This window comes from Paroedura picta, chromosome 6, assembly GCF_049243985.1.
Source record: "Paroedura picta isolate Pp20150507F chromosome 6, Ppicta_v3.0, whole genome shotgun sequence".
NCBI classification, from domain to species: Eukaryota; Metazoa; Chordata; class Lepidosauria; order Squamata; family Gekkonidae; genus Paroedura; species Paroedura picta.
In genome coordinates, this window is record NC_135374.1 from 50,697,514 (window position 1) to 50,711,178 (window position 13,665).

The following is a 13,665-nucleotide window of genomic DNA, read 5'->3' on the forward strand; positions in this document are numbered from 1 at the left end:
ATATAGTAAATTTAAATTATAGGAAGTATTGCATGCATATAGGGTTTCATAGTGAGTTTGTCACCTAATCCTATACCTACCTATATGCCCTCACCCTACATTAACTTATTCATTTTCTGGGTTATCCCTGTAAATTTGAGGGGCATAATAACTAATGTATAATAACAGATTTACAGCAGTGGCATTCTACCCTTCAAGTCTTCAGAACTACATTTAACAGGTTGCAGTATAAGATCTAACACATGCTTTCATCATCTGACTGTTCCTCCCAGTGTGCATGGTGTGTGAGTGCATTTGTCAGAATTCCCAGGTTTTCTGCCATGATTTTATTCTGTTTCCATGATTTGATTCTATCACTTGCTATAGTGTTGTTTTGACCTGTCTTGCCCTGATGTAACACAGATGCTTTAGTCTGACACTCCAAGGCTGCTATGTTTTATGACTATCCTCCCTCCACATTCCCCGCTCCCTTTTGTTGGTATTCCATGATTCCCAGACCTGTTGTTTGGATGGACAACTAGTTATCTTGATGTTTTGACTCCTTTGAACTGTGCCTGATTCAAATTCCCAGGGGAGAGGTAAGGGAACCCCTAAATTGCTTGTGTTAAGCTTTGTACCTCAATCCTGAATATATCTTCATTGTAGATGCTTTCATTTTTCTTAAATAAAGTAATTTTCATTCTATGTGGTTACTTATTTAGAAATTGAAGTTTCTCACAGCTTTATTTCTGCTATGTACAGTCGTAGTTCACACATTACTTTTTACAGTGTATGTATGAGATGCTATACGTGTGCACTTACAATGCAAAGGGTGAATGTGACAAACAATTGTTTGGAAAAAAATGTGCCATGTACAGGATCCTAGTTGAGTGTTCACAGTAGCAAGCTTAGGTTTATATCTGTGTACTATGGTTCTGAGAAATTGAAAACTTCATATGGCATACTGCTCCCTGTTTCAGTAAACACAACTCCGTAGCAGTGTACAGACTTGGTAACATATTTTTGGAATATTTCTTATTTAAACAAAAACAAGAACTAAAATTGTGATTGGTTGTGTCTGAGAAAAATCAGGGCCATTCCGCACCGGGATCCATGTAGCAAATTGTTTGCTGAACGAAAAATCGCCATTTTAAATAGTGGAATTCATCGTTATGCATACCTGCCTCTGTAGTGGAATCCAGTTGCGTTTCTATCGTTTCCTACAGGGTTCTGGTCTCGGCAAAAATCGCTAGAAAGGAAGTGCTATTGCTGAGCTGTGTCCCGCCCCTGGCCGTCAAGCAGCCAATGGGCGGCCGTTATCATGCTCCCAAACAGCCCCTTTCCCTTTAAGGAAGGTTTAAAAAAAAAAAACACCCGTTGCAACGAATATGCGTTGATTCGTTGCAACAGAGAGACCCATCCAGCTAGCAGGTGATGTTTGAGCTGCCGTTTCATCGTTGCCACGCTCCCCCCCGAGTGAAAAAAAAATCCCCCCCCCATCACGGGTGCGATTTTCGGCCGAAAACAGTGCGAAAAATAAAGTGAAAATAAACCAGCAAACGGGCCTCTGTGTTGCTTGTGCTTTGTGACTTTAAACAGAGGGACTGCAGCCGGGGAAGCCTCACTGGGTAAACGAAGGCTTGCTGGTGCGTTGATCTCCGCTCGCTCGGAGAAAAAAAAATGGCAATCGCTTCGCCAGAAGATCAGAGGAGAGAGCCAGGGGGAGGGACTTTGCAGAAACCGCAACAATGGTAACGCACAGAACTTTTCTGCTAGTGTTGCAGATTGGTTGCAGGAGTGTAGCGCTTTCCGGAGGGTGAATCCACTTTTTGGGATTTCCCTGAAAGTGCTAAAACGAAGCGCTTTTTGCGGATAGGTTTCAGGAGTGTTGCAGATTGTCAACGACGTTGTGCATAACGGCAAAACTGTAGCGATTTCAACTAGTAACCATTGTGCTATTTTGGACGAATGCGGAACGGCCCTCAGTATTCAAGATACTTTCAACTGCCCATAAGGGTTTGGAGATGGAATCTGGGCATGTTTGCCATCCTCAACTCAAAAGGATGTCTTCCAGGTTTCTCATCAATCCAGCCTTAAGAAAACTGGGTCTTAATTTAAAACACCCTCATACTGTGCTGTTAATCTAAAATTTTCCATATTCTTCCATGGTCCTTTGGGAGCACCTTTAAACTGTTGAGGTAATGCTATGACAACCTTTCGGATGACAGGCATAGAGAGAATGTGTTAGCAGCAAATTGCAAATAACCAGAAACAGTTAGATAAGTTGTTTAAAAATCCACTAACAACTAGCTTCTGCTTCATCAATCAAATACTATGTGTACATTTGTTCTTATTACATGGACAGGTAAAATATTTTAAAATGAATTTATTTATAAAATGTTAGTTGTCTATTTGCCTGAAGGCATTTGAAGCAACAAACAACAATTAAAATTATAATTATATTATAAAGTTATAGAAATATGCCTGTACCCTGTAGCGGTGGTCCCCAACCACCGGGCTGTGGCCCGGCACCGGCACTGGGTCGCGGCTCCCTCTCCCCACCCCCCAGGCCGCAACCTTCTTTTTGCGGGAGGAGGGGGGAGAGGGAAGTGCGGCCACATGGCGCAAACACTGGATCGCCCTCCCACACCCACCGGTCCGCAGCCTAAAAAAGGTTGCAGACTATTGCCCTATAGCACTGCAGTAGCCATCAAGAAAAGCCTCTTGTGGCGCAGAGTGGTAAGGCAGCAGACATGCAGTCTGAAAGCTTTGCCCATGAGGCTGGGAGTTCAATCCTAGCAGCCATCTCAAGGTTGACTCAGCCTTCCATCCTTCTGAGGTAGGTAAAATGAGTACCCAGCTTGCTGGGGGGTAAACAGTAATGACTGGGAAAGGCACTGGCAAACCACCCCGTATTGAGTCTGCCATGAAAACGCTAGAGGATTTCACCCCAAAGGTTAAACATGACCTGGTGCTTGCACAGGGGATACCTTTACCTTTACCCATCAAGAATATTAAAAATTTGGTCTGAAAGCCTCCTATTAGAGCAATTTCTGGACAAAGCTGTTATTTGGGACATTGACACATCAACAACCAAAGCATGGCTGCTAGACAGCTTGATAAATATTCCTGGAAATGTGATTGCGCTAATCAAATTCCAAATAGCTATTTTCTTCCACCCCAATCCTTCCAGAGTTTCATTTGCATGTGAATGAACTCACTGCTAAATTGAACATGTCAAACAAGTCTGTCATTATCTCATGTGGGATTTTGTGACCCTTAATAGATCAAAGTGTTGCATTCATAGAAAAGAGATAGTATATTCCAGTAGTTTGATCTTGGCTTGAACTTGGCTCAACTTCATGTAGGACACCATCTTGTCGTCCCTTCAAGCTATTTCCCTCCCAGTTCTCAAGTAAGCAGCAGCATGAGATGGAGACTGATGGCAGGAGTTTCTCCACCAAAATGGACAAGCTTGCCACCTTACTGTATAACCTGTATTAGACCCTAAAGGCAAGAGCTGCACAGGAAAAGTTGTGACCACCTTCTGTGCCTTCACAGCCTGCTCCAGTACTTCTCCAGCCTCCACTGCTTCTCCAGCCTTTTGTTCACAGTGCTGGCACTGTTCTAGGAGGTGATGACTACTGGAATTTACAGCCCTTGGTTCTTCCCACATTGCTCTGCTCATTTTGGCATCTCGGTTAGCCTTGAAAAAGAACAGATGAATAGGATAGAGTTACAAAATAAATAATTCTGAGCTGACAGAAATCAGAATCTGTTTCACTAATTAATACCGTAGTCCCCCTCCCCTCAACCTTTACTTCCCTAAGAAAGAAAAAGTTAAGTTAAGAAAAACTATTCAGAGTAATTTTGTGTGAAAATAGACTATTCTGAAAACCTGGAAATAGATTAATTATGGAGACTTCTCTGCCGCACTCTGGAAAAAGATCCTGTTGACTTCAGCAAGCAAACTGTACCTACAGTTGGCTTTGTTTCTTCTGTAATGTCAACTCATCCTTCAGATTCTACTCCACTGACCAGTTGGATTCTTGCCATCTCTTTTGGCTGGATCCCATGAAATATGGCTTGGTGTGTAGCTGGCCAACATTTGAGAAACCGGCTCCGTAAATCATGGTGACTTGAGCTACAATAACAATGTAAACAGATGGGAGAGACTCCTTTTGTTTTTATTTCTTATCCAGGTAGGGAATAGCACGGTCATAGTCTTCTTCCTACCAGGGCATTTCTCTTTCCGTGAAGATCACTAGCCTAACACTCAAGGCTCTGGCAGAAAGACTGAAGTTTTGATGACTATATATACATTTTGACATTTGCAGTAAACAGTAATAAAGGTTGTACTTTTAAGGTAAAAGCATTTCAATATGCATGTTATCCTAATTGCAGAGAAGGCATCCTTTCAACTGCCATGGGTTTTCTAGGGATGCTACACCCTTGGCCAGTGGCTGTATTCTTACTTTCAGCGCATTGTGTTCTTCCTTCCATCTTAAACACCTATTGTTTTGCAAGGAAAAATCAGAGCTGAAGCAGTTGAGAGGAAATGGTGGGTGAAAAAAAGGACTGATGAATAAAATGAGTGGTGTGTCTTGGACTATGATGGCCCCTTCCAACTCTATTATTCTATGATTCTATGTTCCAAATAACCTCCAACCTAAGTGGCTTTCTGCTAACCTAAGGAGCCTTCCAACAACTTAAATATCTCTCCCTGCAATGGAAGAATAACAAGAGCTGGAAGAAGGCTTGAAACTTAATGGAGCATAATAGAGTGGCAGGATACAGACTAGTGTTTGGGTGAGGACATGGTATTTATAAATGTTTGCTACAAAAAATATGGAAGACCCATATTCAGCAAGTGCTGAAACAGCTGCACTGGTTACCAGTGGTGTTCTGATACTGACCTTCAAGGCCATCCGCAGTCTGGGCCCTGCATATTTTAGGGACTGTTGGTCTCCTTAGACCAACATTTCCACAGAGCTCTGTGCTCTGTGGAAATGAATAGCCTGGTGGTCCCTGGCCCTCCAAGGAGGTGCGCCTGGCCTTAGCCAGAGCAAGAGCCTTTTCAGCCCTGGCTCCTGCTTGGTGGAACGAGCTCCCGGGTGAGCTGAGGGCCCTGGTGGAGCTCTCACAGTTCTGCAGGGTCTGCAAGATGGAGCTCTTCTGGCAGGCCTTTGGTCCCTATCCCTTATTCTCCCCCTTCTCTAGGGGGACCATTAAAACTGAAAACAGCTGCCAATCACAGATTGAGCTGGCTGACCAGGACTCATGGAGGGTGGGACTTTGGGAGGAAGGTTATGCCACCATTGTTGGATCTGTTTCTATTTTTGTCTATTTTAACTGGTGTGACATTTTATTGTACTGGGATTTTTAATTTGTAACCCGCCATGATTGGCAGTGTTGTGAAGCAGTGTTGAACTAGGATCTGGGAAATTTGACTCTCTGTTCTGCCAGGGAAGTTTGATAGGTGACCCTGGACCAGTCACATTCTCAGCCTTACCTACCTTACAGGGTTGTTGTGAGGATAAAATGGAGAAGAGGAGAAAGATATAAGGAGTTTTGAGTCTCCACTGGAGAGACAGGTAGAGTATAAATGAAGCAAAGAAATCAATAAATAGAGTCAGAATAATAAGGGATAATATACAGTTTTAAAATGAAAGATATAGAGCAATTCCCCAAATCAGTATTTTGCTAAACATACACAAGGTAATAAATGACTCTGAAATGAACGAGAATTCATTCTAGCATGTGAAAAGCTACCACTACCAAACCCCTTCTTAGAATTGCTTAAAATTCTGGCCTTGATAGATGAACTCATGTTCAGACCTTCAACTTTCAGCTGCCCCTTGCTTGAAAGCTGATAAATGTATTGCTTATGTCCCTGGTTCTGAGTCATAGCTTGTCTCCCATCTTGGACCTTAATTGTTTTAAATTTTGCCTGGAGCATGACCCACAGATGGCTCTCTGAGACCTGAAACTGTCAAATCATTATCAAACTAGATACTGTTGAGATTCTGTCTCTGACTCTGGACTATATGCTTCTTGGTCAACTTGTGATGCATTTTCATTCCAGACCAGAAATTAAGGTGATTTACTGGAACGATCAGCTGCACTAGAGTTACCATAATTACTTCCTACAGTAAAGTAGATTTTCCAAAGGGATTCTGTTTTTTCATATATTGGTCTGACCACCTCCTGGGTCAGTTTATAAGTTTCAGAAGCACATAGAACTGTGGCAGAAATTCTCTGGTTCTTTGAACCTACATAATAGTTATTGTGACAAAGCAGTTCTCATTGCAGAACAAAGTTCAGTGGCACCTTCAAGATTTATTCAAGTTATAAGCTTTCATATGTATGCATACTTCTTCAGATACAATGAAACAAATTTTCTTCAACCATTAACATGTAGTTGCAGCGTGGGTTAGTTGCATAAGTAATCAAGCAATAAATACAGCTAAGACTGAAGTAACATATTTGATAAAACATGTAAATAGCAGCCAATTGGCATAGAGATAATAAAAGAATTAATAACAGATGTGAGAGCTGAATTTGAATCCAGTGGCCGCGTATGGATGAACAAAGTTTAGTTTTGGGGTATAAGGGAGAACTGAGTGACATAGTATGTTTAGTAAGATAAGAAGCTAATATCTCTGTTAAGCCTTGAGTAAGTCTTGAGTATTGCCATAACTTGTAATTCAGCAACCTCCTGTACCAGTTTGTTTCTGAAATTCCTTTCCAATAAAACAGCTACTTTGAGGTCCCCCAATGAGTACCCTTGGAGGTTGAAATGTTCTACTAGTTTCTCAGTTATTAACTTCTCCCCTCCCTATATGTAACATTTAAAGAAATCTGTTTAATGTAACACAACTACACAGGTTAAGACTCTCAGTTCCTGCTTATATGCAGAACTGAACTATGTTGGTCTTGGGGGTACCACTGGACCGAAACTTAATTGTCACATATATTGGTTAACTCTTGTATCTGTATGCTAATTTAATGCCATCCACAGATCTTTACTGCCTTAACCCAATCTCAGCTATAAACACCCAGTTTCTTATGCGTGCAACTAGCCCTTCCTGGCAATCAATTCCCCCCACCCCTTATGTAATGGTTGAGGAAATGTTGTCTCATTGATATGTGCAAGCACACAGAAGCATATCTTGAATAAAACTCTATTTGTCTTTGTGGTACCACTGGACTCAAACTTTGTTCTGCTGCTTCAGGCTATTACAGCTACCCACCTGAATCTCGTTCTCATTGCGGTGATCTGCATCTCTTCCTGGAAAGCATTTAATAGCAGAATTAGGGTTGCTTGTCAGCGCCTTTCATAACATTCGGAAGAAATAAATGTAAACCTGCACATTGACAATATTAGAAAATTATTTATATTTTTCCTTGAAAAGTGTGCCCTTTCTTTTACATTTAAAAAGGTTATTTTGCCAAGCTCTGTTTCCCTTGCAGCCCTGTAGTCCTGTTTTCTATGAGAGTCCTGCATGTTAATATTTCCCCTCTTTACCAAGCAACCTAATGTCTGATTGATGGACCATTTTCTTTTACATTTCTGTCCAACTATCTTCAACATTAATATATGTTAATTAATAAGGTATTTGTTAAGTAATGAGCAAATGAACTGTAATAGGAAAAAATAAAAATCGGAAACATTAGTGAAACATCCTTCCTAAAGGCATGATCAGTGTACAGTAACCTTGCAAATTCAAATTAAATTTAATCTGTAATCCATGAAAAAAGCCACACCTCTTTCTCTCAGGCAGGCAGGCCACAATAGTGGGCGGCTGCCCATAAAACAGATGCCCAGCTAATAAAAACTGTTTGTTAGGAAAGGAAGAATTGCTGAAGAATCGTGAAGGAATTTTGGAAATCCTTTCTGTGGCAAGTAAATAGCCTGGCAGATAAAATATAAAAGAGGCCAGGGAAAGGAAGGGACTAAGAAATGCCACACAAGCAGGTGTGAATAAAAGCTTTACCATCTATGTCTTCCAGGTACAGAATCAAAAGACACATTTCTGCCTGTCTCCCGTAGCCTGTTGTTTATGTACCTCTGCCTGACCTGATTATGTCAAGCACCCTTTGGATTTCTGTAATAATAGCTGTTCCTTTATAGTAGTGATTTCAGATGAGGGCATCGACATCAGCCTTAGTCAGCTTCATGGCTCCTGCATACTCCATGGATACTAGAGCAAGGGGGAAAGAATGATACATTTCATCAGAGGAGGGATTTCTTGGCCTGTTTTCTGGTTTGGGGTATTCTTGTGTGTGCCTTCAAGAGTATTTTGGCCATTATGAAAAAATGCAGTCTCTGGGAGGGGGAGGGGAAACCTAAGAAAACTCCTGATATGTTTAAGCCATGTGAAGTGCATCTATTGTGGATGCATTTTTGGTAGCCTAGAAATCCTTTCCACACTGAAAGTAAAAAAGGAAGGTAGCCCAGGTGAGAACAATATTGATTAGCCAAGTTATATTATGGAGAACCATAAACTGCATCAGGGCAAGAATGCTATACAATCAGTGCCATCTTAAGCAGGGTTCTATCTTCTGAGTCTAGGATGTAACTCTTCTTAGGATGGCACTGATTCTGTGCAGCTTTCCAGGACAGCTTTAGCAGGACAGCCTAACAGCCAACATAAGCAAGAATTGTAAACTCTAGCAAAGTCAGCTAGAGAATAGAAATATTGCACTATGAACTATTAATATACCAATCAAAAGACTTCTTACATAACTTTTAATTCCCGTAAATGGCAGAAGGTATCCCATATTACTACCTTAACCTGAAACTGCCCAATCTGATGTGAAACTGAGATAGCCTGTAATTTATAGTACATGAGATGGTTCTGCCACCCAGTGACTTTTTATTGTTTTGATACAATAACACTTTCTTTTCTTATGAAATAATAAGCTTAAGAAACTGGACCATCATTTTCTTGTCATGGCCTAGTCAATAAATCCAAAGGGTTTGAGGAATTGTAAACAGGACTTCCCAGAATAGATCTTCCTGCAAAGCTAAGGCTAGAAGGGGGAATTAGCAAAAATCACTCCTAAACCTACAGCCCCCTCCCGCAGCACGCACACACACATGCACACACACACAAGACTCTTGTTCTGGTTGTTGAGGAATTTGTTCAGAGCTCATGCAGCACCACCCTCTGTTCCGGTGGGTCTTGCAATTCTCTGGAATAGCTTGGAGTTGGGGGAGGTACAACGGGCTGAGGGGAGGAAAAGAGATCTGTTCTGTAATCTTTTTCCATTCACAGTTTATAGGATCCAACCCAGGCTTTTTAATATTCTGTGTAAAACAGTCAAAGCCATGACAACTTTGACTTGTAAAGAATCGAAATGAGCTCAGAAGTAGCTTTAGTGTAGTGTCTAAATATGAGGAGCAGATAGGAGTCCCCCATGCTGGCAATAAAAACTACAGGAAGAACTTTCAATAGATCAAGACAGCAAGAATAGTCAAAGAAAGGTAAAGGTAAAGGTATCCCCTGGCAAGCACTGGGTCATGTCTGACCCTTGGGGTGAGTGCAGATTCAGCCAAGGACAGGATCCAGCCCAATAGATTCGTGATCACCATCTAGTTGAAAACTACCAGGCTTATTTATCTCGCTTCCACATTTCTTCAGTAATGGGACAGAGTTACATCCCATTCTCCAACTGCTATTGACATTTCCACAATGAGGGTATCATTATGTTTAGGGCCATTTAAAGGTAAAGGTATCCCCTGTGCAAGCACCAAGTCATGTCTGATCTTTGGGGTGACGCCCTCTAGCGTTTTCATGGCAGACTCAATACGGGGTGGTTAGCCAGTGCCTTCCCCAGTCATTACGGTTTACCCCCCAGCAAGCTGGGTACTCATTTCACCGACCTCAGAAGGATGGAAGGCTGAGTCAACCTTGAGCTGGCTGCAGGGATCGAACTCCCAGCCTCATGGGCAGAGCTTTCAGACTGCATGTCTGCTGCTTTACCACCCTGTACCACAAGAGGCTCTTAGTCATAGAAAAGCCATGCACAAAAATACAGAATGTAATAATTAATTAATATACTGTAATTACTGTCAATATGAGCCTCTTGTGGCGCAGAGTGGTAAGGCAGCTGTCTGAAAGCTTTGCCCATGAGGCTGGGAGTTCAATCCCAGCAGCCGGCTCAAGGTTGACTCAGCCTTCCATCCTTCCGAGGTCGGTAAAATGAGTACCCAGCATGCTGGGGGGTAAATGGTAATGACTGGGGAAGGCACTGGCAAACCACCCCGTATTGAGTCTGCCATGAAAACGCTAGAGGGCGTCACCCCAAGGGTCAGACATGACTCGGTGCTTGCACAGGGGATACCTTTACCTTTACCTTTACCTAATTACTGTCAGGTTTGAAAAACATTAGCAATATTCAGGTGAATAGCTGTGTTGGTCTTGAGTAGCCGAACAAAGTTTGAGTCCAGTGGCACCTTTAAGGCCAACAAAGTTTTATTCAAGGTATAAGCTTTCATATGCTATATATGCACACAAGAACTTGTACCTTGAATAAAACTTTGTTGGTCTTAAAGGTGCCACTGGACTCAAACTTTGTTTAGAAATTCTTTGGACTTTGGACTACACTTGGTGCTGACTCCATCCAGAAAATTAGAGCTGCGGAGTAATAGAGAATTTTGAAAGTATGAAGTTATTAGTTACCTTTGTGGGTGAGGCACAGATACATACAGCATTTTGAGGTTTAAATGTGAGTAATTTTTTTTTCCAATTCAAATATTTTATTGTGATATGAAACAAAATATCCATACCCATCACTAATCCATAAATTCATCAATCTAACATTCAATCACAAATAAATACAAATATACATTCAAGACTTCTCTCCTAGTCCTAACAAATGAAATAGTAAACCTAAATCTGTTAAATAACTATGCTTAAAACCTGCTGTTGCTATGTTAAATTTTACAAGTCTTCACAAATTCTGGATAGTTTTTTTTCATATAATTCCAAAACAATGTCCATTGCTTTGCATATTTTCCAAGATCAGGATCTTTGTAGATGGCAGACAATTTGGCAACTTCAGCATAGTCCACCAGTTTTCTTAACCACTCTTCAGTCAAGGGAATATCAGGGCTCTTCCATTTAGAAGCAAAAACAATTCTGGCTGCAGAAGTAGCATACATAAATAAATATGATCTTTGTGGACCCTGCCCTCCAAAAGGTTCAATAGAAACAACTCTGGGTTTTTTTCAAAATTAAATGTTAACATTTTTTTAATTCCACAAGTATATTCTCCCAATACTGTCTTGCTTTCTTACATTCCCACCACATGTGAAAAAAGTCACCCCTCTCCTGTTTACATTTCCAACATTTGTCGCCTATTTTTTTATTCCATTTAGCTAACTTAACTGGAGTAAGATGCCAACGGTAAATCATTTTATAAATATTCTCTATAATAGAGTAACAAGGGGTGAATCGCATATCAAACTTCCATAACCTTTCCCAAGTGTCCAAACTCACCGTGTTGCCAAAATTCCTAGCCCAAGAAATCATAACTTCTTTTACTTTTTCGTCTTCCATATTCCATTCTAAAAGCTGCTTGTAGATTTTTGAAATTTCTTTACCCTCCTGTTCTAATATTTCCTTCTGAAATCTAGATTTTTGTATATTGAAACCCTTTTCTTTATGTATTTTAAACAATTCTGCCATTTGATAATATAAAAACCAATCTATCCTATGATCTGAAAGGTCTTCTCTTGATTTCAGTTTAACAGTTTTTCCATCAATATAAATCAATTCCCTATAGGTATACCAATTAGGGGTTTCCTTTAATCCCCATAATCTTGACATTTCTTCCGGAGAGAGCCATAATGGGGTATAAGGTTCTATCCTGTTTTTATATCTCTTCCAGACTGTTATTAAGTTTCTTCTTATACAATGGTCCTTAAACCCTTTATGTATAACATCTTTATCATGCCAGATATATTGGTGCCAACTAAATCATTTATTAAAACCTTCTAGTTCCAACAATCTAGTATCTTTCAGAAGATACCATTCCTTTATCCATGTCAATGATGCTGTTTCATGATAAAGTTGAAGATTTGGAAGGGGAAAATCACCTCTAACTTTATCATCTGTTAACAGTTTAAATCTAATCCTGGGTTTTTTCTGTTTCCAAATAAAATATTGAATATCCTTTTGCCATATTTTAAAGTATTTTATGGGGATGAATATTGGTAATGTTTGAAACAAAAATATTAATTTTGGAAGTAGGTTCATTTTGATAGTAGCAATTCGCCCCAATAAAGACAAATCTAGTCTTGACCATTTCTGTAAATCTTTTTTTATACAGATCTTGAGATAATTATCTTGAAATAAAGTCTTCTGACAGGAAATGTAAATGCCTAAGTATTTTACTTTTTTAACAATTTCGAAACCTGATTTTTTAAATAAAACTTTTGCTTGACCAGTCATATTTTTGGTCAACATTCTAGTTTTTGATTTGTTTATTTTAAAGCCTGCAACTTGCCCAAACTTCTCAATTTGTTCCATCAATGGTAAAAAATTTTTCAGTGGGGTCTTCTAGAAAGAAGACTAGGTCATCGGCAAATCCACGAAGTTTATAAGAATGTTTTCTTATTGTAGGGCCTTTTATTCTATCATCTAACCTATTAGCTTCACATAAGGTTTCCAAAACTAAAATAAACAATAGCGGAGACAGCGGACACCCTTGACACGTCCCTTTAATTTGACATTTTTGGTGTATTCATTATTGATTTGTAATTGTCCCCATTGCTCTGAATATATGGCCTCTATACTTCGAATAAAATTTCCTCCTAAATCTCTCTTGTGCAATATTTTTTTTCATAAACATCCAAGAAATATTATCAAATGCCTTCTCAGCGTCAGCAAATATTATTGCTGCTTCTTTGTCTGGGTTTTTATCATAATATTCTAAGATATCTAACACATATCTAGTATTCATTCTTAGTTGTCAGTCAGGTATAAAACCTGACTGGTCTTCATGAATTAGTTCCTTAAGGGCATTCTTAAGTCTGTTTGCAAGTATACTAGCAAATATTTTATAATCACAATTCAAAAGAGAGATAGGTCTATAATTCCCTATTTCCAATGGATCTTTATCAGGTTTAGGTATGACTATGTTTGCCCCTTTCCACAAGTCTGGAATCCTTCCCAGCTCTAAAATGTCATTCATTGTTTTTAATAATATATCCACTAATTCTTCTTTAAAAGTAAAATAAAATATCATAGAAAACCCATCAGGCCCTGGTGCCTTGTTGGCACCCACGAATGCTCTTTGTTTAGGCCCATTTTAAATTCCAATATATTTCATTTGACATTTTCTGAGCAAGTCATTGTTTAATCAAATTAATTTCTTGCAATAGTTCCTTATTCTGTGTCTTAGCCTTCTTAAGCTGATTTTCCTTAGAGTGCAGAAGTTCCATAAGTTCTACTCTTTCTAAATCCTTTTGTTTTTTCTCTATAGTATTGCTTTGGATGAAAAAGCCTCTCATAACCGCTTTCCCCACATCCCATACAGTTCTAGTTTTTAAATCACCTTGCCAATTAGTCTGGAGATACTCCTTGATCAAAAATTGCCTTATGATCTGAAAATGTAAGTAGGTGATAATCAATTGTGTTCAACCTGGAAATTAAATTACTTGTTACCCAAACCATG

At 39.7% G+C, this 13,665-nt stretch overlaps 1 long non-coding RNA gene across 1 annotated transcript; it reads right to left on the reverse strand.

Annotated features, from left to right (window-relative positions):
* Positions 1-2,464: 2,464 nt before the first annotated feature.
* Positions 2,465-8,461, reverse strand: LOC143840684 (uncharacterized). Its single transcript, XR_013232314.1, has 3 exons — positions 7,233-8,461; positions 3,957-4,123; positions 2,465-3,685 (listed from the first exon to the last, which is right to left on the reverse strand). It is a non-coding gene; the product is annotated as an uncharacterized LOC143840684 (long non-coding RNA).
* Positions 8,462-13,665: the final 5,204 nt, after the last annotated feature.